The sequence below is a fragment of the Panthera pardus genome, unplaced genomic scaffold, assembly GCF_024362965.1.
Source record: "Panthera pardus isolate Hobbes unplaced genomic scaffold, ASM2436296v1 HiC_scaffold_19, whole genome shotgun sequence".
NCBI lineage: Eukaryota > Metazoa > Chordata > Mammalia > Carnivora > Felidae > Panthera > Panthera pardus.
This window is the reverse complement of record NW_026526754.1, coordinates 22770761-22791822: the sequence shown is the minus strand read 5'-3', so window position 1 is coordinate 22791822 and position 21062 is coordinate 22770761. Positions and strand designations below refer to the sequence as shown.

At 57.2% G+C, this 21062-nt stretch overlaps 1 protein-coding gene and 2 long non-coding RNA genes across 3 annotated transcripts in view; 1 reads left to right on the top strand and 2 right to left on the bottom strand.

Annotated features, from left to right (window-relative positions):
• Positions 1 to 778: 778 nt before the first annotated feature.
• Positions 779 to 3106, bottom strand: LOC128778200 (uncharacterized). The gene is made up of 2 exons (XR_008423603.1): positions 2828 to 3106; positions 779 to 2792 (listed from the first exon to the last, which is right to left on the bottom strand). It is a non-coding gene; the product is annotated as an uncharacterized LOC128778200 (long non-coding RNA).
• Positions 3107 to 3135: 29 nt separating this feature from the next.
• Positions 3136 to 17149, bottom strand: LOC128778201 (uncharacterized). The gene is made up of 3 exons (XR_008423604.1): positions 16980 to 17149; positions 16661 to 16778; positions 3136 to 4272 (listed from the first exon to the last, which is right to left on the bottom strand). It is a non-coding gene; the product is annotated as an uncharacterized LOC128778201 (long non-coding RNA).
• CUNH16orf74 (chromosome unknown C16orf74 homolog) overlaps positions 8296 to 21062 on the top strand; it is a 43576-nt gene continuing 30809 nt past the window's right edge. Inside the window, exons 1-2 of the mRNA XM_019412999.2 lie at positions 8296 to 8563; positions 20685 to 20788. The gene's annotated coding sequence lies outside the window, so the exon portion shown is untranslated. The remainder of the gene's footprint in view (positions 8564 to 20684; positions 20789 to 21062) is intronic.

Genomic DNA, 21062 nt, shown 5'->3' with positions numbered 1-21062 from the left:
CTTGTGCTCGTTTTTCCCACCAGCTTCCCAGGAAAGCTGTGCCTCCCTCCCGTCCGGATTTCGGCCTGGAACCAGGTTCCCGCTCTGTGGCTGAGTCAGGCTTAGGTTTTCAGAAGAAAGCGTGTTAAATATTCCAAAAGGAGGAATGTAGGTTTAAAAGAACAAAAACGCATTTCCCAAGTGCACACACCTCCTACATCCTTGTAAAAACAGCAGAAGCCCGTGCCGGGCTCCCCCCACCTCGCCACCCAGCCTTGTGGTGAGGTCCCCGGGCCTGTGGTCTCCCTGGCGCTAAGAACCAGATTGTTTCCTCCCCAGGATAAAAGTGAGAAGCTGCCCAGCAGCCACACATTTGTATTCTTTCTTTGCCTTTTTGTAGAAAAGGCTTTAAGGAATGACACAAAGCATATTCGTGTACTGAGAAACTCTGTCCATCAAAATCTTAACTCTGAAGGGATCTGAGGGCAGGCGGGGGGCGGGGTGTGGTTGTGTAGAGATGTCCCCTCAGACCCAGCCGTGTGCTCAGAATCACCCTGGTGGATGTTGTGGTCTCTACCATAGCACCCATCCAGTACGAAACGGGCAGGATAAATCATTAATGGATAAAATGTCATTTCCATTTCTAACCATGGTCGCCTGAAGAACTGGGGACACCGAACATGGAAAAGTCAGCAGGAACTTCACAAATAACAAAAGCGCTGTGCTTGCTAGAAGAAAATCAGTCTGGCTAATTCTAATTGAGTTAGGGTGATTTAGAATGCAAAACAACTTAGAAATCTTGAGCAGTTTAAATTTTTTATGTTTATTTTTGAGAGAGACAGAACACAAGCCGGGGAGGGGCAGAGAGGGAGGGAGACAGAGAATCCGAAGCAGGCTCCAGGCTCTGAGCTGTCAGCACAGAGCCTGACGTGGGGCTCGAACTCACGAATCGCGAGATCATGACCTGAGCCGAAGCTGGCCGCTGAACCAACCAACTGAGCCACCCCGGGTGCCCCGCAATTTAAATCTTCAAGTCTGTTTTCCGGGAATCTGGTGTTTTTAAGCCTCCTTGGTGTAAAAAGTCCTTGTGTAATTAGCTTTGGTTGTACAGCTTATTTTTCTGATCTACTTGAAAACCTGTTGTTTCTGCATATGATGATTCTCAGCTACGAAAGAAAAATGCTTGCTTCCATAACTGCCCCTCTTTGGTATTGTATGTATCTTGACACAGTAGCTACTTTATGACATCATGGTAGGCAGACGCTAGAAGAACAGCCAGGGGAATCAATCTTTGTACCCTGCGGGCATTTTTAGCCACGTTAGCGAAGAGAGTGCAGTCTAAAGATAGACTTCCGTTTGACTAGTTGACATTTCTTGAGGCTTTCCATCAACTCAGTGCCTCTTAAACGTGGGATTTTTTTCCCTTCAATACCGAGAAGGCCTGGCAGCAAATGATGGTTTGTGTCCCCTTGGCAACTCTCAGGTAGGCAGTTAGAGCGCTCCGACTTCATTTGCATATGCTTTAGAGTCCAGGGGGTAACTTGAATATTTTTATCCCCATAATCTTGACTTGTGTCTCCTTAAAAATGTCGAAGATACCTTCGAATGGGATGCAAAATCTGATCAGCTTTCCGTGTCTTAGAATAAATTGCTTTTCTTCTGAGGGTCCTTTTGTTCCTTAAGGATTAACTTGTTGGGGTGGCTCTTTCCTTGCAGGGACCTGAAGGTTTTTCTTTAGATGATGAGATCGAGTCCAGCTCTAGAGCTGCCAAGAATCGTGTTCTTGGTCTTTTGCTTCGAAAGCAGTGCGTCTGGTGCCAGCGAAGCATCCGCTTGAATTTGACTGGAGGGAACCTTTGGCTCGAACTTGTGTTGCCTCGCAAAGCAGAGAGAGTAACATACTATATTTAGGGCTGTCTGAACAAACGTTCCAGATACCAATTACAAACCTGTAAATAATTGCCTTTCAGAATCATCGTGAAGTTGTGTGGGCAAGGCTCCTGGCCTGGCACGGTCCCCGGTGGCCGGGGAGCCTGTCCCGAGGCAGGACACTGGCCAGTTCGCCGAGGGCCCTGGATGCTCCTCCGGCACTGAGGATTAAGTGAATTCCGGGGTGCACAGGATTCGGCACCATCCAGGTCCCTTCCCTGCGTCTGCCTCGTTACTAGAGAAGAGTCGACCGTCTCAGAGTCGATTTCTCACAAGGGAGAATCTTCCCGTTGCCTCCCGCCGTGCCTCACCCCCCCTTAGGTGACCGCACGAGGCAGCAGGGTCTGGCACCAGCCGGCGGGAGGGGCTGTGTGGCAGTGAGTGGCCCAGCGTGCCAGGTGTGAACCCCAGCTCTGCCGCCTTTGCTCTGCGGCTGCGTGCAGGGCGTGTCTCGTGTCCCGTCAAACGTGGGGCGGTGACGCCTGTTTGCGGGAACGTCGTGAAGACCCCATGTGCTGGCACTTAGCGGGACACGCTAGGGCTGCGCTGAGGAAGGTTCTCCACTGCTAATGCTGTAGCGGTTCCAGGCCGGACCGAGAAAGAACAGAGCGCTTACTCAGGAGACATCCAGGGCACGTTTGTCGAATGAGTAAGTAAGTGAAGGCAGCCTTCTCGAAAGACAACAGCAGCTTATATCTAACCCTTTCCTCCCGTTTACCTTCCCAACCCCGCTATGATGTCTCAGGGCCTCGTCTGCGTTTTGCAGGAGGAACCAGGGCACGGGTGTTGACGCGTCTGCCCAAGACACAGACCAGAAGGGAAGGTGAGGCAAGGGCTCCAGGTGTGGCCCCTCTCCTAGGAGACCGGGAGCAGAAAAGCCGTGTCTGCCTCTTTCCCACCGTCAGCTTCCTGTCCCCACCCCATTGCTAACACGTTTTCGTCCTCACTGTGGCGTCAGTGTATGCTCATGTCAGAAGATGGCAAAGAAACAAAGTTACTCCCTGCCTCCATCCTCCGTCCCCCCCCCCCCCAAAGACAAGGTAGAAAGTCAAATGTGCAGTGATGTCCTTGGATATTGAGATGCAAAGAACTTGGAGGACCTTACGGCATAATTTAAGATACAGAAGGTATAAATACAAGGAAAATATTAGGAAATTTGTGCAGATTCCTGGGCCCAGACCCCAAGCATCCCAATTCATTGAGATTCTGGGCCCAAAAGTTGGCATTCGTGGCAGGTAGATTCAGATCCACAGAAATCCAGAGATTCACCCAGTGGTACCCAGACAGCCAGGACCTGAGGAGCTGGACCATAAGGCTGGCACTGTGGAACCTAGTTGGGCAGGTCAGCAGCTGAGAACTCACAGCTCGACCGGGCTCACACTGGCAGAATTCAGGGCTCCTGAGTGAACTCTGTCTCAGCGGGAGCTTCTTTGATTTTTTTCTTTTTTAAAACGTATTGCACACACAATGCACAAAACGTATGCTTAACATTTGAACAATCAGAAACAGACTGATAGCTTTTGAACAATCTCATAGCCCTAGACCCAGGATAATAGAGCAAGGTCAATGTCTTAACACTCCCTCTGCCTTCTGAGGTGTCTTACACGTCTTTAAATTGTTTTGTAATGTCTATTTATTTTTGAGAGACAGCGTGAGCGGGGGAAAGGCAGAGAGGGAGACAGAATCGGAAGCAGGTTCCAGGCTCCGAGCTGTCAGCACAGAGCCTGACGCGGGGCTCGAACCCACAAACCTTGAGATCATGACCTGAGCCAAAGCTGGACGCTTAACCGACTGAGCCACCCAGGTGCCCTGTGTCTTTAATTTTCAAAGTTTGGGCTCCAGTCTGTCCTGTGCTGCTCCTTTCCAGGAGATGCCTTTATAGTGAGACTCATGTGGCTCCCCAGAGCCCCGCCCTGGCCCCCATGTATTAAGACATACCCACAGGGACCTACTGCAGATCAGCTCAGACAAAACAAGGTACAAACTAAAAGTCATCTGAACTCTCACCATTTGCTGATATCCTTCTAACTACCTCTCCCTAAATGTCAGAACTCTGGATCTTTGAATTCTCAAGTCTTAGATTTAAATTTATTGAAAGAGGTGTGCCATGAAACCCCTTTATAAGAGCGTAATTCATATTTGCTGGACTATGTAAACAGTTTTTTTCCGAACTGTTACGTTGCTCACTTACATTCGTCTCCTAAATTCAACCCTTGGTGTTGGCGGTCTTTAATTTCAGACATTTTGGTGATTTGTGGTGGCATCTCGTGGATTATTGGTCTATGTCTAAAACGATACAGCTTCCAGAAGGTAACAGAAGAATGTACTCATGACATGGGCTCAGCAAAGATTTTTCAACAGGACCTATAAAGAAACAATCCGTTATACTCTGTTGAAATCAAGAACTTTTGTTCATTTAAAAGACATAATCAGGGTTATGAAAAGGGAGGCCACAGGGCAGAAGAAAAGATTTATGATACAGTCACTCAACCGAAAACTCCAATGTGTCTACCCAAATATATTAAAAAACTACATATCAGTCTTTAAAAATAGACAGCCCGGCTGATCGGGAGCTTCCCAAAAGAAGATATCCACACAGCCAGCGAGCGTATGAAAATGTGCCCCACGAATGTCATCAAGGGGAAGCAAATTAAAAACACGGGAGTCCGTTTGTTAACGGGAAGAAAATGTCAGGAAGCAGAACCGTCCACGTGTGCTCAGCTCAAATGCCCCAGTGATCCCCGGACCGCTTCACACAACCGTGACTCGGGGTCAGAACCACCCCCTCCCGAGACACAGCATCCGGCTCCTTCGGTCCTGGAGTAGCGGAAGCTTGAGATTCCACGTTAATGCCTAGCCCAGGCAAACAGGGAGCAGCAGTTATGGATGTGAGGACCTCGGCTGGGTTTCTCCCAGCCTACGTAGGGCATGTACCTCTGCAGGACTTAAAGGAAGACCCCTCCTGTGGCCGCCTGCCTCCGCCATCCCGGCCTCCCTCCTTGTCCTGTCCCGAAGTTCAGACCTAGTCTTTCCAGACTGGAATTGTTCTCTTAATCACCCATAATGCCTGGAATTTACTCAGCACCTGCCTTCTGAGGAGCCGAAAGTCATTTGCAGATCCTGCTGATAAAATGGCTGCCCCGTGGTCAAGCTCTCTGCTAAATTACGTCTGTGCTAAGAGGTAGTTTTCAAAAGGGCTCCTCGACAGTCCTGGGGACCTGGGGCGCCTTTATGAGCCGGCTCTGTGCCAGCTGGAGCCCCGGGAGGAAGGCACTGTTCATCCAGGCTTTACAGGATTATCCGGGAGGGATGGTGGTGTTCTTCGTCATAATTATGGACTCAAGTGCGGCTATCCAGGTGGGCTGGTGCACCTGCCAACGCAGCCACACTCTGTGCCACCGCTCACAGCTAGGCAGAGGGAAACCGAGGCAGGGCTGATCCCAGGACAGTGGGGAGGCTGGAAGCAGAGAAGAGGGGAGGAGGGTGTTTTGGTTGTGGGACCGGTACAGCAAGGCAGATGGGGAGAAGCCCAGGACCCAAAGGAAGTTAGGACCTACCTGTGCATTTCCCCATTTTCAGCAAGGGGTCCCTTGTCTCCCTTCCCGGATGTTTCTCCCAAGCAGCCCACCGTGCACACGGGCCGCACGCAGGCAGGGCTGCAGGCCCCCTTCTGCGGCCAGAAAGGGAAAGGGGCTGAGTTCATAGGCAAGAGCCATCACTCTGGGGAAGCTGGAAGCCAAGGTGCAGAGCCACGTCCCTGGGGGGTGCCCACCTGAGCAGTCAGGGAGGCAGGACCAAGCCAGGGCCAGGGTGGCAGGGAGGGACCCGCCCCAGCAGTGTGGGTGGGGGCGATGGGGTGGGCGTAGAGGAGCAGGCACAGGTGTTGGAGGAGGCCGGCAGTGGGTGCGGGAACCCGCAGGCATGGGGCTTGGGCCTGGGGGCCAGGGTTCAACTGACTGCCTAGTATCGCACAGTTTCCATTCTCATCCCTGAGGCCTCAGAGAGGAAGTCGGGGTGCTGCGTGCACAGGCTCCATGGGCGGGGGGGGGTGGGCAGGGGAGGAACGTTCCAGAGACACAGAATAGGGAAACGTTATTCTGTGCAAGTTCCGTCTGCTGACGACCAAGAGGCTCCCTGGGGCCTCCCTGACCACCTCACCTCCCACCCCCTGGAGATGCCAGCAGCTGCTCCCGCTCGCTGAACCCCCCCCCCCCCCGGGAACCCAGACCCACTCCAGGCCCCCAGAAACACGCCGCAGGGAGGAGGCCTGGAAATGACCCCTGACGAGCTCCCCCCGCAGAGCCGGGCTCTCTGTCTCACTGTGCGTGGGTTAATTTGGGTGGGAGATCGAGGGTCACTGGCTAAGCCTGGAGCTGAATTAATCTTGTCATGTATCGTCCCCGCTCCACCGGAGCCGTCAGCTGGGGCCAGACGTCCCCGGCACCCCAGACGCTTGGGCCGCCACTCTGGTTTGCTGAGTCACGGGGGAAGGAGCGCCACAGGCTGACAGGCACATCACGGCTCACCTCCACCCTCAGAGGGACGGATCCGCCAGCCCCCCGCCCCTCCCAGGGCCAGGGAACTGTTTTCCTGGTGACCCGCTTAGCTTTCCTGAAGCAGGAACTTCCAGCCCCAGGGCAGGCAAAAACCTCCCCAGTCTGTGGCCACAGGGCCTTTGCTGGGGACCTGCCCCACCCTGCCCTTGACAGGCCTGGCCACCCAGCCACCCAGGCTCTGACAGGATACAGGATACAAAAGCCCCAAACGCAGGGCCTCCTTCCTGCGGTGCGCCTGTGGCAGGAAGTACACGGTCACCAGGTACGAGTGGAGGCGGGGTTGGCCAGGCCTCTGCTGCTGCTGCTGGCCGGGCCCCGGGACAGGGACTGAGATCCCAGCTGAGGATGCGAGGGCTGCGGGGACCGAAGGCAGGTAGGACGGTCCTCCAGGCCTTTCCTGCTCTGTGTGGCAGCCGCTTCACCTGCGTCCCGTCTGCTGGAGCAGGGGCGGGAGAGCGGCTGAGCCAGGCTGGTGCTGACACTCACTGAGTCAACAGGACTGCAGAGGCTGGACCAGCCTGGAAAATGGCCCCGTGGCCGTTTCCCTCCCGCTTCAGAGGTGCCTTGGGGCTCCCTCGCTTACCCCGGGGACCTTGGGTTCAACTGTGCCTCAGCTCCTGTCCCCTAGATCGGTTCAGTCATGACGAATGCCGCCTGAAGTGGCCAAGGGAGGGGGGCAGGTGAGATGAGCATTGGCCAAGCTCAGCCATCAGCAACGTCTACACCCCAAATGCGGACTGCACACCCCGGCACAGCATTTGCTGAACCACTGGAATTGCGGGGCCCCTAAAGAAACTCTAGGAAGGGAGAGTCACAGAGGTGTCCCACAGCAGTGACCAGGGCACAGCCTCAGGGCCTGAGTCACGGGTCCTCAGACACCGAGGCTTCCCACGGGGAGCAGGAGACCCACGTCCGCCCCTCTCCAGCCCCATCTGCCTCTGGTTCCAGCTGCTTGTTGGCGTGGCGGTGGGGTCTGGGCCCTGGACGGCCCAGCACACCACTACCCCCCGGGCCTCTCCACGGCCTCGGCCTCCTGGGGTCCACAGAGGCTTTCATTCCAGGAACGCTCTTCACTCCCGCAGGCTCAGAGCCTCGTAGCGATGCCCTCATTCCTCCGCCGGAGTCTCCGAAGCTAAGTGGTGGCCTGGGGAGCCTGCTGGGAAAAGAGGCCCATCTGCTTGCTGCCTTCCCAGAAGTGGCATGGCGACTGGACGCAGGTGGGCCTCGCAGGCCTGAGCAAGCGTCCTTGGCTTGTCCTTGGCCACGGCTGACTCGCTTCTTACCAGCTTACTGGAAATCCCTGCTCTCGGCCAGGCCTGTCTTATTACCAGACACAGCCCTTGGCCACGTGTGAAGTCCTGTGGCTCCGCCCACAGCGTGTCCTTGTGCTCATCTGCTCTCTGCCCTGGCCTGTGACAGGTCGAAGCCCCCAGGTCAGGATCAGCCTTGCCCTCTCGCCCCGGCACTGCCTGTCAGCACCTCACGCGGGCGTCCTTGGAGCAGCCCGCCTCTTCTGCTTCCCCTCAGGAGGGGAGACCCGCCCCACTGTGGTGACAGAGTGCCAGGCACACCCGGACTTGGGGACTCACTGGGTCCCAAGGCAACTCATCGCCCCGTTCCGATTGCCAGAAATTTCCCCTTCTGTTACACATAAGCTGTGTCCCGCAATCCCCTTCTGACCCTGGTGGCAGCCCCCAGGGCCTCCTTCCCAGGAGAGCTTTTCAGAAATAGTGACCTCCTCCACCTCTTCCCCAACCCCCCCCCCCACCGCCACCGTCGTGGTTTTGACTCCCTTCGCCACGTGGATTCTATCTCCAGTCTGTCCATTCCTCTGTCCTCAAGGCCGGGAACTGGGGATATGAGCCAGGGATTAATCGCACGGAGTAAGCTTCCGAAAGTCACGGGGGCCATTGGAAGGCCTGAGCTTAGAGATAATTTCCCTTCTCTGCAAAGGCCAGGCATTTAGTCCAAATGGGCAGAGTGGGGCGAGGGCCAGGCCAGCAGGGGACAGCAGCCACGGCCCAGATGGCCATCCCAGAAACACAAGCTACTGTCCCCAGCCTGAGACGCGAGACGGCCGCTGATCTCTTCTCCTAGAGGTAAGGGGGCTGCCACTGGGAGCCTCGCAGGGGCGTCTGCGAGGGGCTTGGAGGGAAGAGCGGCCCCGGCCCCCTGCCCCATCTCCAGACCTCTCTAAGTTTTAGGAAGAGCCCTCTCTACTTGCCCTCACCATGCAACTTCTCTCAGTACATAACACCACCTCCTGGGTGCCCATGGGACGCCAGACACTTTTCTGGACCTCTGCTTGTGAATTTTTAAACCTGGGTTTTTATTGTCTTATATCAGAAGCCAGATATACCCTGGTGTGGGGGGGGGGGGTGGTTAACCTAAAGATGATAGACGGTTGTACCAGAGAAAGAAGTGGCAACCACACTTCAGTGGGACTCGGTCCAGTTTAAATGAGATACTGGAATTAAATGGAATGTTGAAAAGACAGTTCACTTTCTTCTCGCTGTCGGCGAGCAGCGCCCCGGGAGGAAGACGCCGTTCACCTGTTTGCCCAGTTGTGTGGCCGCCCAGCATCGACCCTCCGAGCCTTCGGGTTTTGCCTTTATGCTGCGGGGAGCAGGCACTTCCTTTGCTCCCCAGATGAGGCAGCCAGGCCTTCCAGCCAAGTGAGCCGCTCTCCAAGGCCCCCGGGGCGAGGCGGGGCGGGGGGGGGGGGGGGGGGAAACCTTGAAGGTGGATCTAGGACTCAGAACCCCCTTCCGTGTAGACCCCCATCCTGGTGAATATTTTTATAGCTGGAGACAAAGGCGGGGCTGCTGATGGCCTCAGTCTTAACTTGGTGCACTCCTTTGAACTTGGTGTGCTGGCGGCATGGGGGTGGGGGGGCGGGGGCAGGGGCTAAAGTCGGCAGGTGGCTCTTTGGTCCCCAGGCGGGCTTGTCCGTGCAGGGGAGGGCCATCTGCAGCCAGAGCAAGACCCACCTGCCTCTCCCGGGATTAGCCGGGGCCCCAAGCACCGGGCTCGACTTGCCACCTGCAGGCTCGAAAAGTGGTTTCCGCGTCTGGGAAAGGAGAGCGAATCAGCACCGAGTAGGCGCAAGGGAGTCAAAAGGCCAGTTCTGAATCTGGCTGGCTGAGCTCAAACCCCGGCAACGCTGGGCGACCTCTCCGCCCTCCGTGTCCTCATCTGTAAAATGTGCTCGTCGCCATCGGGTCGGTTCGTTAGTGCCGGGCACACACCAAGCAGTCCACAAATATTCACGGCTGTGATTCTCACCAGACGCTGGTCGTGAAAAAATGGCCACGCTTTGGCTCCACGTCAGCTGGGTGATGTAGGTACTCTCACCCCATCTTTGAGGGGGGGACACCGAACGGCGGGGTGGGCAGGTGACCTTCGCGAGGCCATTCTTTAGTTTTTCATTCAGAGGGGCCTTAATTTTTTTACTACGGAGCATCTCAAGTACAGATGAGTACAGAGAACACCTTCACGCGCGCTCTCGTACGACACTCAGGAGCCCCTCACCGCAGTTGCTGACTTTGCTCGGAGCTAAAATGTTGAGCTGAGACCGCCTCTGGCTTCCTCCCCCTTCCCGCCTCTTTCTCCCCCTTCCCGGAGTCCAGCGCTCCCCGGAGGCCGGGGCGTGCCTCCCCGCGAGTCGGGTCGCGTTGCGGGGGTGTGCGACTTCCACTTGGTCTTTTTTCCAAAGTGTCCCAATCGACATCACGCCGTCCGTGCGTTTTTCCCTACTCGCTGTGCCTTTGAGTATTTCCCGTGCGGACACCCACAGGTCTGGGTCGCGTCCCCTTGGCCGCCGTGCGATCTTCCGCCGAATGAGGCCACCGCCTATCCACGCCCCAGGGCGTCCGTTCATCCTTCTGACGGATGGCAGTTCCTACTTGGCGGTTTGACCCACGGTGCTGGGCGAACAGCCCCGCGCCTGCCTGCTCGTGCGCGTGTCCCAGGACACAGACCCCTCGGTGGAGCGGCTGGGCGGTGGGGGATGAGCTTCCCAGATGCTGCCCGCTTCCTTCCACCGCAGGAGCTGGGAAGAGTTCTCGGCACCGCGGCCAGAGCCGGCGCTTGGCGCCCGTCGGGTGGGTGTGCGCTGGGGCCTCCTCGGTCGCCAAATGCGGGCGTGCCACTACCGAGTGACGCGGCTGGGACCTGAAATGCGCTGTTCTGAACCGAGATGTGCTCTGAGTGCCCGAGTGTAAAATACGTGCCCGCTTTGGAAGACGCGGTACAAAAAAAGAAAGAATACAAGCTGTCTCATGAATAATCCTTATGCCGGTTACACGTTGAAACGATCGTGTTTGGAGACATTGGGTCAAACGAAAAAGACCCCTAGAATGCACTTTGCCTGTCTTTTTTTCACTCCTTTTAACAAGGCTGCTAGGAAATCTGTAAGTGGCACCGGGGGCAGGAGTTAGATTTCTGTGGGATGATGCAGCCCTACAGTCTGCCCGGCAGGTGCCTGGTGGCAGGCGCCCGGGGAGCGTTTGATGAATGAGTGAGTGAAATCAGACACTTGAGAGGAAGACATCCTTGGCGTAGCTGGGGCCCCCCGGCCCCACCCCTGGCGCCTGTGCCAAGGCTGAGAGCTATGCGCCCCTTGGCCCCCTGCCTCCGGGGACTGAGGGGTGGGCCCCTGGAGACCAGCTGCCTGGGAGAGAAGCCCGGGCTCTGCCGGGCCAGACTCCCGGCCCTCCCCCCCCACCGCAGCAGGGCCTCCCGGAAAGCCCCACGCCGACCACAGAAACGATGTCCTGCAGGATGGCTCGGGCCCCCTTGGGCGAGCACCCTCGTTTCCCTCCCAGCCCTACCCTGCCGGCGCTGTCCCTAAGCCCACGGGAGGCCAGGACTACACTGTGGAGGGTGGTGAGTCAGCCTCTGTGCCTGCCCAAGGCCTCGAGGAAGAAGGACACCAAAGCTTGGCTCGGCCCCTGGGCACGGTGCCCCGGCCCTGCACTCCACGGGGCCGCCGTGATGCCCTGAGAAAGGTTAACTTTGAAGCCGCCTGTGGAGCGGCTAAGCCAGGCGGAGCTTGAACAAAGAGCCCCAAGGCTTCCAGCTTGGGGTGCCCTGCAGAGTAACCCCGGAGCAGTGGGGAGCCCGGTCTGAAGTGTCGGCGGCTCCCCTCTCGTTCCAAAATGTGCAGAAAGCTCACCCATCTGCACTCTGGGAAGAAATCTGTTACTCAGGGCTTCAAACAACTGAACGTCACCCGTCAGACACGGTGCTCACACGTAGTCTAATGGTTTTAGGTGGGAAATGTTTGCCAATGACCTTCATCCTTTTCTCCGTGACACATGGTGACCGGTAGGTACGAGGCTGGACAGTTGAATGGCGACACCCTGAGGCCCTGTCGAGCATGGAAGACTGTGTCTCCACCGTCCCCAGGGGCCACACTTTCTGGGCCTTGGGTCTGCTTTCCTAGTTCCTCGTTCTTCTCTGGTCCAGAGCCTTCATCCGCCCCTGCTGCCTAGGGCATCTGCGGTCCATGTCCTTCCCTGCCCTCATTTTCCCCTGGCCCATCCAGACCCCCTCTGAACTGACTCCCTCTAAGCTGAGCTGGAGAAACCAGACTTGTTCAATAATATGTAAAATAAAGGCAAAAGGTTTGGATTGGGTCTTACCTCTGACCGCTGGGTGGTCTTTGGCACAGGGCTTCGGGGTGTGGACAGGTGAGGTCCCCAGACATGACTTCACATAAGTGGCATTGCTGTCGTTTTAGAACATACTAGTACATGAACAAGAGTGCCGATCAAAAGCAACCAACTCGCTACAGATCACCAAGTACCAATGTTTTTGTCTTCAAGATGGTTCTAAGATCTGCTGGTTGCTTGAACTTGCCAAAATAGAAATGAATTCAACAAAGCAAATTCACCCACGGGCTGAAGGAGACACAGGATGGGGACCCATCCTTGATTCCTCCTGTCCCCCATCCACTGCCCACATGTCCAGTCCTTGACCCCTCAGGGACGCCCCTTCCTGTCCCCCCACCCGTCCACTGCCCACAAATCTCATCCCTGCCCCCGCCAGGGACTCCCCCTGTTTCTCCACACTCATGACCCCAACCCCAGCCCAGGTCGGTGCTTCCAAATCTCCTGCCTTGCCAGGCCTCACCCCAGAGTCCTGGACACTGGTGAAAAGTCTCACCCACACCTACCATTAAACACCATTGGCTCTGGAGCTTTTTAAAAAATAATTTCTGTGATTTTGCATTTGAAATATTTGGCTATTAGGAGCGCCTCGGTGGCTCAGTCGGTTGAACACCCGACTTCGGCTCAGGTCATGATCTCACAGTTCGTGAGTTTGAGCCCCGCGTCGGGCTCTGTGCTGACAGCTCGGAGCCTGGAGCCTGCTTCGGATTCTGTGTCTCCCTCTCTCTCTGCCCCTCCCCTGCTCACACTCTGTCTCTCTCTGTCTCTCAAAAATCAACAATAAAAAGTTTTCTTTTGAAATATTTGGCCAAAAGTAACTTCCCAAAGTTAACATCAGCTTTGAGCGCTCACCGTCTGGCGTACTCGAACACTCGCGAGTTTTCAATCCGACTGAAGTGAGCGTTTCCAGGTCTCAAGCTCGCGGCTCAGTAACGCCCCGCGTGTGGATGGTCACCGGGCTGTTTCCACCTGTGGGTTGTGGATCCAGCCGCCGTGAGCATGCGTGCACCAGTCTTTGTGAGGACCCAGAATGTCATTGCGCCCCCCGCTCCGCCCCCCCCCCCCCCCGGGTGGAATCATGGTATGTTTAGCCTTTGAAGACTCTTCTTGGCTGCTTTCCAGAGTGGCCGCATCAGTTTACATTCCCAGCAGCGATGGCAGAGCCTCCCCACAGCCTCCCCAACATGTGCTGGGTCCCTTTATTCCTCTGACGGCCACCCTGATGCATGTGAGGTGGCACCTCGCTGTGGCATTCATTTGCATTTCCCTGACGACTAATGACTAATGACCCTGAGCGTTCCGTTTCTCTCATGCTCCCTGCCCCCCGTGTACATCTCTGGTGCCCTGTCTATTCAGATCTGTTGTTTTTTTTGTTTTTTTTTTTTTTTTTTTAACGTTTATTTATTTTTGGGACAGAGAGAGACAGAGCGTGAACGGGGGAGGGGCAGAGAGAGAGGGAGACACAGAATCCAAAGAAGGCTCCAGGCTCTGAGCCATCAGCCCAGAACCCGACACCGGGCCCGAACTCACGGACCGCGAGATCGGGACCTGAGCTGAAGTCGGACTCCTAACCGACTGAGCCACCCAGGCGCCCCTATTCAGATCTGTTTTGAATGTAATTTTGTAACTTAAATTTAAGTGTCTTTCTTTTTTTTTTTTTAGAGAGAGAACATGAGGAGGGGAGGGGCAGAGGGAGAGAGAGGGAGGGAGAAGGAGAGAGAGAGAATCCCAAACAGGATCCACGCTCAGTGCGGAGCCCAGGTCAGGGCTCGATCCCACGACCCTGGGATCATGACCTGAGCTGAAATCAAGAGTCAGAGGCTCAACCAACTGAGCCACCCGGGCGCCCCTTAGACTTAAGTTTTTAACTGAGTTACTTGCCTCCTTATTATTGAGTCTTACGGCTTCTTTCTGTATTCAGTCCTTCCTCAGATACATGATTCACAAATGAGTTCTTCTGGTCTGTGGCTTGTCCGTTAATTTCTGTAATGGTGTCTCTTGAAGGTTTTTACTTTGGTGACGTATAAATCGAATCTCGTGACTCTGCATCTGTGGGCAGATGCTGCTTTGCCTGTGGCCACTTTCTGCCCTCTCCCCCGACGGGCAGCCCCGACGGTCCCCGGGCAGGGACAGTTGCGCTCACACGCCGACTTCCGGCCGCAGCGCGCGTGGAGGGCGGCGAGGGACGCCTGACTGCCGGGTAGAAACCCAGGCCCTGCCACCCCAGCCCAAGCCCTGGGGCAAGTGAGGCACCGCTACCGGCCTCAGCCCTCCCTCTGTACAAGGCGTCTGCCTCGGAAGGCCGCGCAACTTAACGTGGGGCCCGGCACCCAGGCCAGCTCAACACGGGCGTGAGCTCCAATCTGTCTGGTTCTCCCAAAGTTACGGCTGCTCCCTGAAGGCAAAGTGAGGCTCTTTCCCGACTCCCCAGGTTCGCGTGCCGACCAGGACGCAGGGATGAGACTCGTTCACTGCTGCCGGCCCCCAGCCAAGCCCTCACAGCATCCCGCAGGGGCACAAGGGCCCTGGCATTTGAGGAGCGTTGAGGAGGGAGCCAGACCCAGCCTGGGGCGTGAAGAGGGGGCGTCTCAGCCTCCCCCAGGGTGGGGTTGAGCCCCTGTGGCCCTGCTGACGACCTCAGAGCAGCAAGGGCTCTCGGGGAGGGACCCTGTGGGGCAGACAGCCCAGCACAGACCGTCCCCCCCGTGCAGCCACCTAGTTAGTCCCCGTCTCCTGGGGCCTGTCTCCCCAGGGCCTGTGTTTCTTTTTTAACTTTTACTTAGGGAATTTTCAAACATATATGTGGAGACATTTGAAGAAAACTGAATTATCGTTGTAAGACTCACATTGGCAAGAGTGTCTCCAGCCAGTGTTTATTTATATCTAGAACACTTATTGTGTCCTGTGTGAAGGAGAACACACTTATCTGCATTTCGCTTAATATATGAAATGAATACAAAGGAAAAGTTGCGATTTAAAAAGGGAGAGGATGGCACAACCAGTCCCATGGACCCGGCCCCCGGCCCCGGCTGTGGCCTCGCCAGGGCCGCTCCCGTCCACCCTCCCATCCGCGGAATAAACTCCAGGCGCCCCATCCCCAATCTCCAGTCCCATGGCCCACGTTCCCAACGTCCCGCAGCACGGTGCGAGCACATGCACGCCCACCAAAGCTCCCTCGGAAAGAAAGAGCCAGCTGCCACTCACCCCGTGCTGGAGGGTCCTGGCGAGAGAGGCCAGCCCTGCCCCTCTCCAGCCCGGCATCCTTGGTCCACCTCTCCCAGCCCCATTTCCGCATCTGTAAAATGGGATGTCGAGGCCCGCCGCCTGGCAAGGCGCCTCCAGAGGCAAACCCAGACAACTGCAGACCATCTGTGAGTGCACAGGTACCCAGCAGGGCACAGCAGGACGGTCAGCCTCACAGCCAGGAGGACAGGCAGGGAAGGGGATGAGATTGGGGAGGGGGACACCCAGAGCTTCGGGTATCTGTCACAGCAACAACAGAAACAGAAAGCAAATATAGCAAGTTGTAGGTGTACATTTTCTCATGCTCTGTGCTTTTTTGGACATGTGGAATAATTCATAAATCTAACTGCAACAAACTAAGGCCAAGCTTAAACAAAGCATTAACTCAGATCACATCTATGCTTGGCACTTCGTAGAAGCTTGTCTCAGCAATCTGTTGCCGTGTAACAAATGTCCCAAAACTAAGTGGCTTGAAACAACGACTGTGTTCTATTTCCTCCCAGTTCTGTGGGATGCGTGGGCTCGGCCAGGTGGTTCTTGGGCAGCTCATGACACAGGCTGGGGCTGCTGTCACCTGATGGGGGCTTGCCATTGTCAGATGACCCAGATCCCTCCAAGCCACCCGTGACTCGGTGGTGCTCCCAGGGTACAGGGTGTTTGCATCACAGTGACCAGGAAGACCCAAGTTTCTCAGACCCATGTGGGGTCTGCTAGGAGGCCAGACTGCAGGACCACCGCCCCCCAACCCCAACCCTGTGCCATATCACAGGCTGTCCTGCGATCATCCCAGATCGCAGCCCACCCTTGGTCGCCGCTGAGACTCGGGCCTGCCTGATGTCCGTCTAGGCCCAGAAAGTGTCCGGAACAACCACACCTCCCCTCCTCTCCGTGGCCTCTGGCCCCATCTCCTGATGCAGCCCAGATGGGGACTGTCACCCTCCTCCATGCAGCCCCTCTGTGACAACTGAGAAGGGCCCCAAGTGACCAGGTCACAGAGACAGGACCAGCTCCTCCCTGTATCTGGGCACAGCACCCTCGGAGAGGGGCTCTCCCCTATAGCTCCCCTGGCCAACTGCGCTGGTTGGCATTTTGGCAGATGGCTCCCTTTGGGAATGGGCCCCAGCGTCTGGGATGCGTCTGGTCCCCCAGTCCCCCAGAACCCTTCTGAGGACTTGTAATTCTTCGTTCACTCATTCACACTCCATTCTCCCTGAAGCGTGGAGTGCCTGCACTCTGCCAACCATGCAAAGCAGACCTGGTCCCTGCCTCCTGGGGGCTTACCTGCTGGTGACAGACAGACCTTCAGCGACATGGCCGGTGAACCCACGACAGGCTGTGGTTCCACACTGGCAAAGGGACCCTTGCTCAGAGCTCTGGAAGTCAGGAGGGGCCGGCGGGGCTAGGGCAGTGGGGGAGGAGATGTTTCAGGAGGAGGAAGTTGTCCTACAACTGTGCTCCCTTTTCCGCCCTCCTTGGGACCTGCCCTGAAGCCAGAATCCCCGAAGCTAGCGTTTCCTCCTGATGCCCTCCAGAGGCTTCCCGAAAGGCCACCTTCTGCAAAGTGTTAGCTCCCCGCCACCACCCTTCACAGCCTCCTAACCATTTTAGTTTCCTTCTCAGTGCGCAGCCCCTAATGTCCACGGGGCTAGGGCTCTCGACGGTCTTGTTCACCCACTAGAGCCCAGAGCCTCTGGCACGTGCAGGCACCCGGTCAGGGCTGGGGACTCTTGCTGAATCCCGCACAGGAAGCTGTTGCTGGGTTCATCCCCAGGGGAGGGGCCGGGCCGGGAGGAATTGCTCCCACCGTCCTGCTTCCTCCGCAGACCAAGGGGTTTGGGGCTGAAAAGGAAGGGCTTTGGGGACAGGTGTCAGGGGCCTGACTTCACAGCCGCCCAGCCAGGCCCACACCTAAGGAAGCCTCCCCTGGCCTGCACCACCTGCCTTTTCCCGAAGCTCCAGGTGATTCTGGTCACAGGCCTGGTGTGGGGCCCCCGGCCTGCAGGTTCAAGGCTGCCCACTCCTCTCTTCAGTAACGGCTGCTTCCAGGTGGGGGTGCAAGGTGAGCCTCCACTCCCAGAACCCACCCCACCTCCACACCAAGCCCAAGCTCCAGGGGGTGGGTACCTCACCCGGCTGCCAGGAGAACAGTGTCCACATAGGCCCTCTCTCTTTCTTCTCTCTCTTTTTTCTTTTAAACCAAAATCTTTTTATTTTTGGAAATTTTCTTTTTTCTTTTCTTAAAGATTTATTTAAGTGATTTCTACACCCAATGTGGAGCTCTAGCTCATGACCCCGAGATCAAGAGTCATAAGCTCCACCGACTAAGCCCGTCAGGTGCTTCTCTTTGGAAAGTTGCAAACACACACTCAAGTGGAGAGAACAGCCTGATGAACATCCACGTAACTTTGACAATTATCCACGTTTCCCGTCATTTGCTTTGTCTCTCTCCTCCCCCTTTTTATTTTCCTGGACACTTTTAAAGCAAACTGCTTCTCATACCAAATTGACCCATAAATACGCTTCCATACGCATCGCTAACAGGAGCTTTTAAAAGCACAATGATACCACTGCCGTATCTATTAAAATCAGTAATAATTTCTTTTTTTTAGTTTAAATTCAAGTTCATTGACGTACAGTGGAGTCTTGGCTTCGGGAGTAGAATCCAGTGACCCATCTCTTACCTACAACACCCAGAGCTCCTCCCAGCAAGTGGCCTCCTCAGTGCCCATCCCCCACCCACCTCCCTTGTCAACCCTCAGTTTGCTCTCCGTATTTAGGAGTCTCTTACAATTTGCCTTCTTCTCCGTTTTTATCGTAGTTTTCCTTCCCTTCCCCTACGTCCGGCTGTTTCTCAAATTCATCATTTCTTAGTATTATCTAATACCCAGACCCTGTTCCTTTTTCCACTGTTACCTCACAAATACCTTTCCGTGGCAGGTCTGTGCATATCAGGATCTGCACACGTGTCACACACGGCCCTTGGTTGATGTGTCCCTAAGTCCCCAGTCTGCCAAGTGGACCCTGCCGTTAGACTCGAGGTTCTCCACGGGAGCAGCCACTGTGTGTCACCTGGGAGTTTTTAGAAAACACCCATACCTGGGCTCTGCCTTCCCTGGGGTGAGCCTGGGCCTGGGTGTTTGCCTTATGCATTTTCATTTATCTGCTTGTTCACCTCCCCCCCGGGAACCGCTGGAATCCACTCAGGGGATGAGCAGGTGATTGCGCCCCCCAGTGGACAGGTGTGGAGCTGTCACAAGTTGCAAAGGGGGAGGTGATGCTAGTGGGATCCAGGGGGTGACGGCCAGGGATGCCGTTCAGTATCCCGCAGTGCCCAGGACGGCCCCCACGACAGAGAATGACCCAGCCCCGGAAGGATATCAATGTCAAGTGCAGACCCTGATCGGTTCGGACACACTGAAGCACAACCCCTCCTGTTCCCCAGGGAGGGGGGGGGGGGCGCAGGGGGAGGGAGGGGGAGCCGGGCAGGGGAGGAGCAAGTTAAACTGGATTGTTTGCATTCCTCACCTCAACCCTTGCTGTTGACAAAACGCATCCTCCTGGCCGCCTCTCAGTAGCAACCCCCAACCTCCCGCCCTGAATGGGGACAAAGTCTCTCCCGTGGCCCACTAGCTGGCCTGTGCCGCAGCCCCCTGGGGAAATGGAGAGAGCATCAGTGTCTCCCCCCTCGCAGGGCCCGTCCTGAGCAGGTGATGACGTGGGGGTTTCGTGCATAGGTGACGCCGTCACTGACAGTGATCCTACACTCTGGGGTTCCCCGGTGCCTGACGCAGAGTAAGTGCTCCAAAAGGTTTTGTAGACACGAATAGATCCCCATTTGTCCCTTGTGGAAACCGAGGCCCGGAAATGCTGATCTCACAACGAGCATCCGTTCAGCCGGCTGAGGACTTCTCTGCCTGCTGGAAAGGCCTCGCTGGTCTCCACCTGGCAGGAACAAGGCCCTGGTGGCTGTGCCCACCGTCCCCAGGGCCTCCCCCACACCTGTGTTGCCACCATTGAAGGAGACAATTCCGAGCAGCCCTGCCCCACAGCTCACAGCCAGGACACAGACCCTGGGCAGCCCACCTTCCCTCCCAGTGGGGACCCATGGAAGGAGCATCCTGTCCCTGACCCTGCCCCCTTCTGTCCTTTCGGGAGGGGAGCAGGATACATTTCTACCTGTCACTCCTGACTTTGATACAAAAAGATTGCAGCATTTTTAGGAATGACTCAAAGGGCGAACACAGCTAGGATGCTGACTCTATTTCCTGCAACTCAATTCTTTCCTGCTTTCGCCAAGGGAGTGTCACTGTCCTCTGTGACTCAGTTTCCCCTTCCAAGCCTCCAGAAGTACACACAGCACAGGGTGTGGAGACCTTGGGCGTGTTAGATGGAGCTGGCATGAGGGACTTCTGCAGGGACAGAAAGAACCCATGGGAGGGGACGCTTTTGTTCCTCCTGGCTAGCTGGGTGGGTGCCAGCCGAGACCTCCACACCAGGGAGCCTCCTAAGAAACCCATTTGGATAAAAGATCTCTGTACCCACCGGGAGGGGAACTGGGGAGTTACTCCCAGCTGGGTATCAGCAAATATCTGAAGCTGTCACCTCCAGAGGTGAAGAGTGATAGCGCGGGCAGAGAGCAGAGGGGCCAGACCCCGACACCAGGGAGGCTTCCTTTTGATCACGAGGGCCATCCAAGGCCCCGTAGCTCCCCTAAGACGTGGGGGCACGTTGCTTACTTGTCCCCAGGGCCCCGCGCAGGGGTAGGGGACTGGGGATGGCGGGATGTTGGAGCCTCCCCTCCCTGCAGCCGGGCGACGGGGCCGACTCAAGTATGACCACACGGTACGGGGTGACCCCGGAGCCCCTCTCCACACACCGCCGCCGCCCCCCCCTCCCCCCCGGGCAGGGGTGCACGGCTTCAGGGAGCTTGGCACCCAGCCCCGGGGAGGGGCCCACACTTTCCTTGGGCCCCACCCTCCTCCTCCTCCTCCTCCTCCTCCTCCGGGCAGGGCGAGAGGAAACTGAAGCGGGAGGCCGGAGGCGCGGGCGCCGGGCGCGCCCCTGGCACGGTCGGCGGGAGGCGGTGGGCGGGCCTGCTCCGCCCCCGCGCCCGGGCCGAGCGATCCAGCGCCCGCGGGCGGGGCGGGGCTGCGGGCGGCACCGCCCCGAGGGGCCGGGGAGGGGAGGGGGGGGCGGGAGGCGTGCTCGCGGCGGCGGCGGCGGCCAGGAGCGCCGGCCGGGGCGGAGCGGGGACCCCAGTGCGCTACCCGGCCCGGGCCATGACCCCCGCTGCTCTCTCTTGCAGGCTCGTCGCCGCGGCCCCCCGGAGCCCGGCCGCCGCCGCCACCAGCGCCCGGGTGGGCCCCGTGCGCCCCGGGCGCGGCTCCGCAGTGAGCCCCCCAGGAAGCGGTGAGTGCCCCGCGCTGCCCGCCCACCCCTTCCAGTGGACGCCGCGGTCCCCGAGAGCCGCAGTCCCCCCCCGAGCGGCGTCCACGCCCCGCCGGCTCCCGCGGCGGGAAGGGCGCGCCCGGGGAGGCCAGAGGGTCCCCGGGGGCGGTGGGGGGAGGGGGGCGGGGAACCCTCGCGGGCCCGGACGTCCCCCTAACTTCTCGCAGACTTTTCTGCGGACACGCGGGCTGGGGCAGAGTTGGGCCCCTCTGGCCGTGTTGCAACTTACACGGGG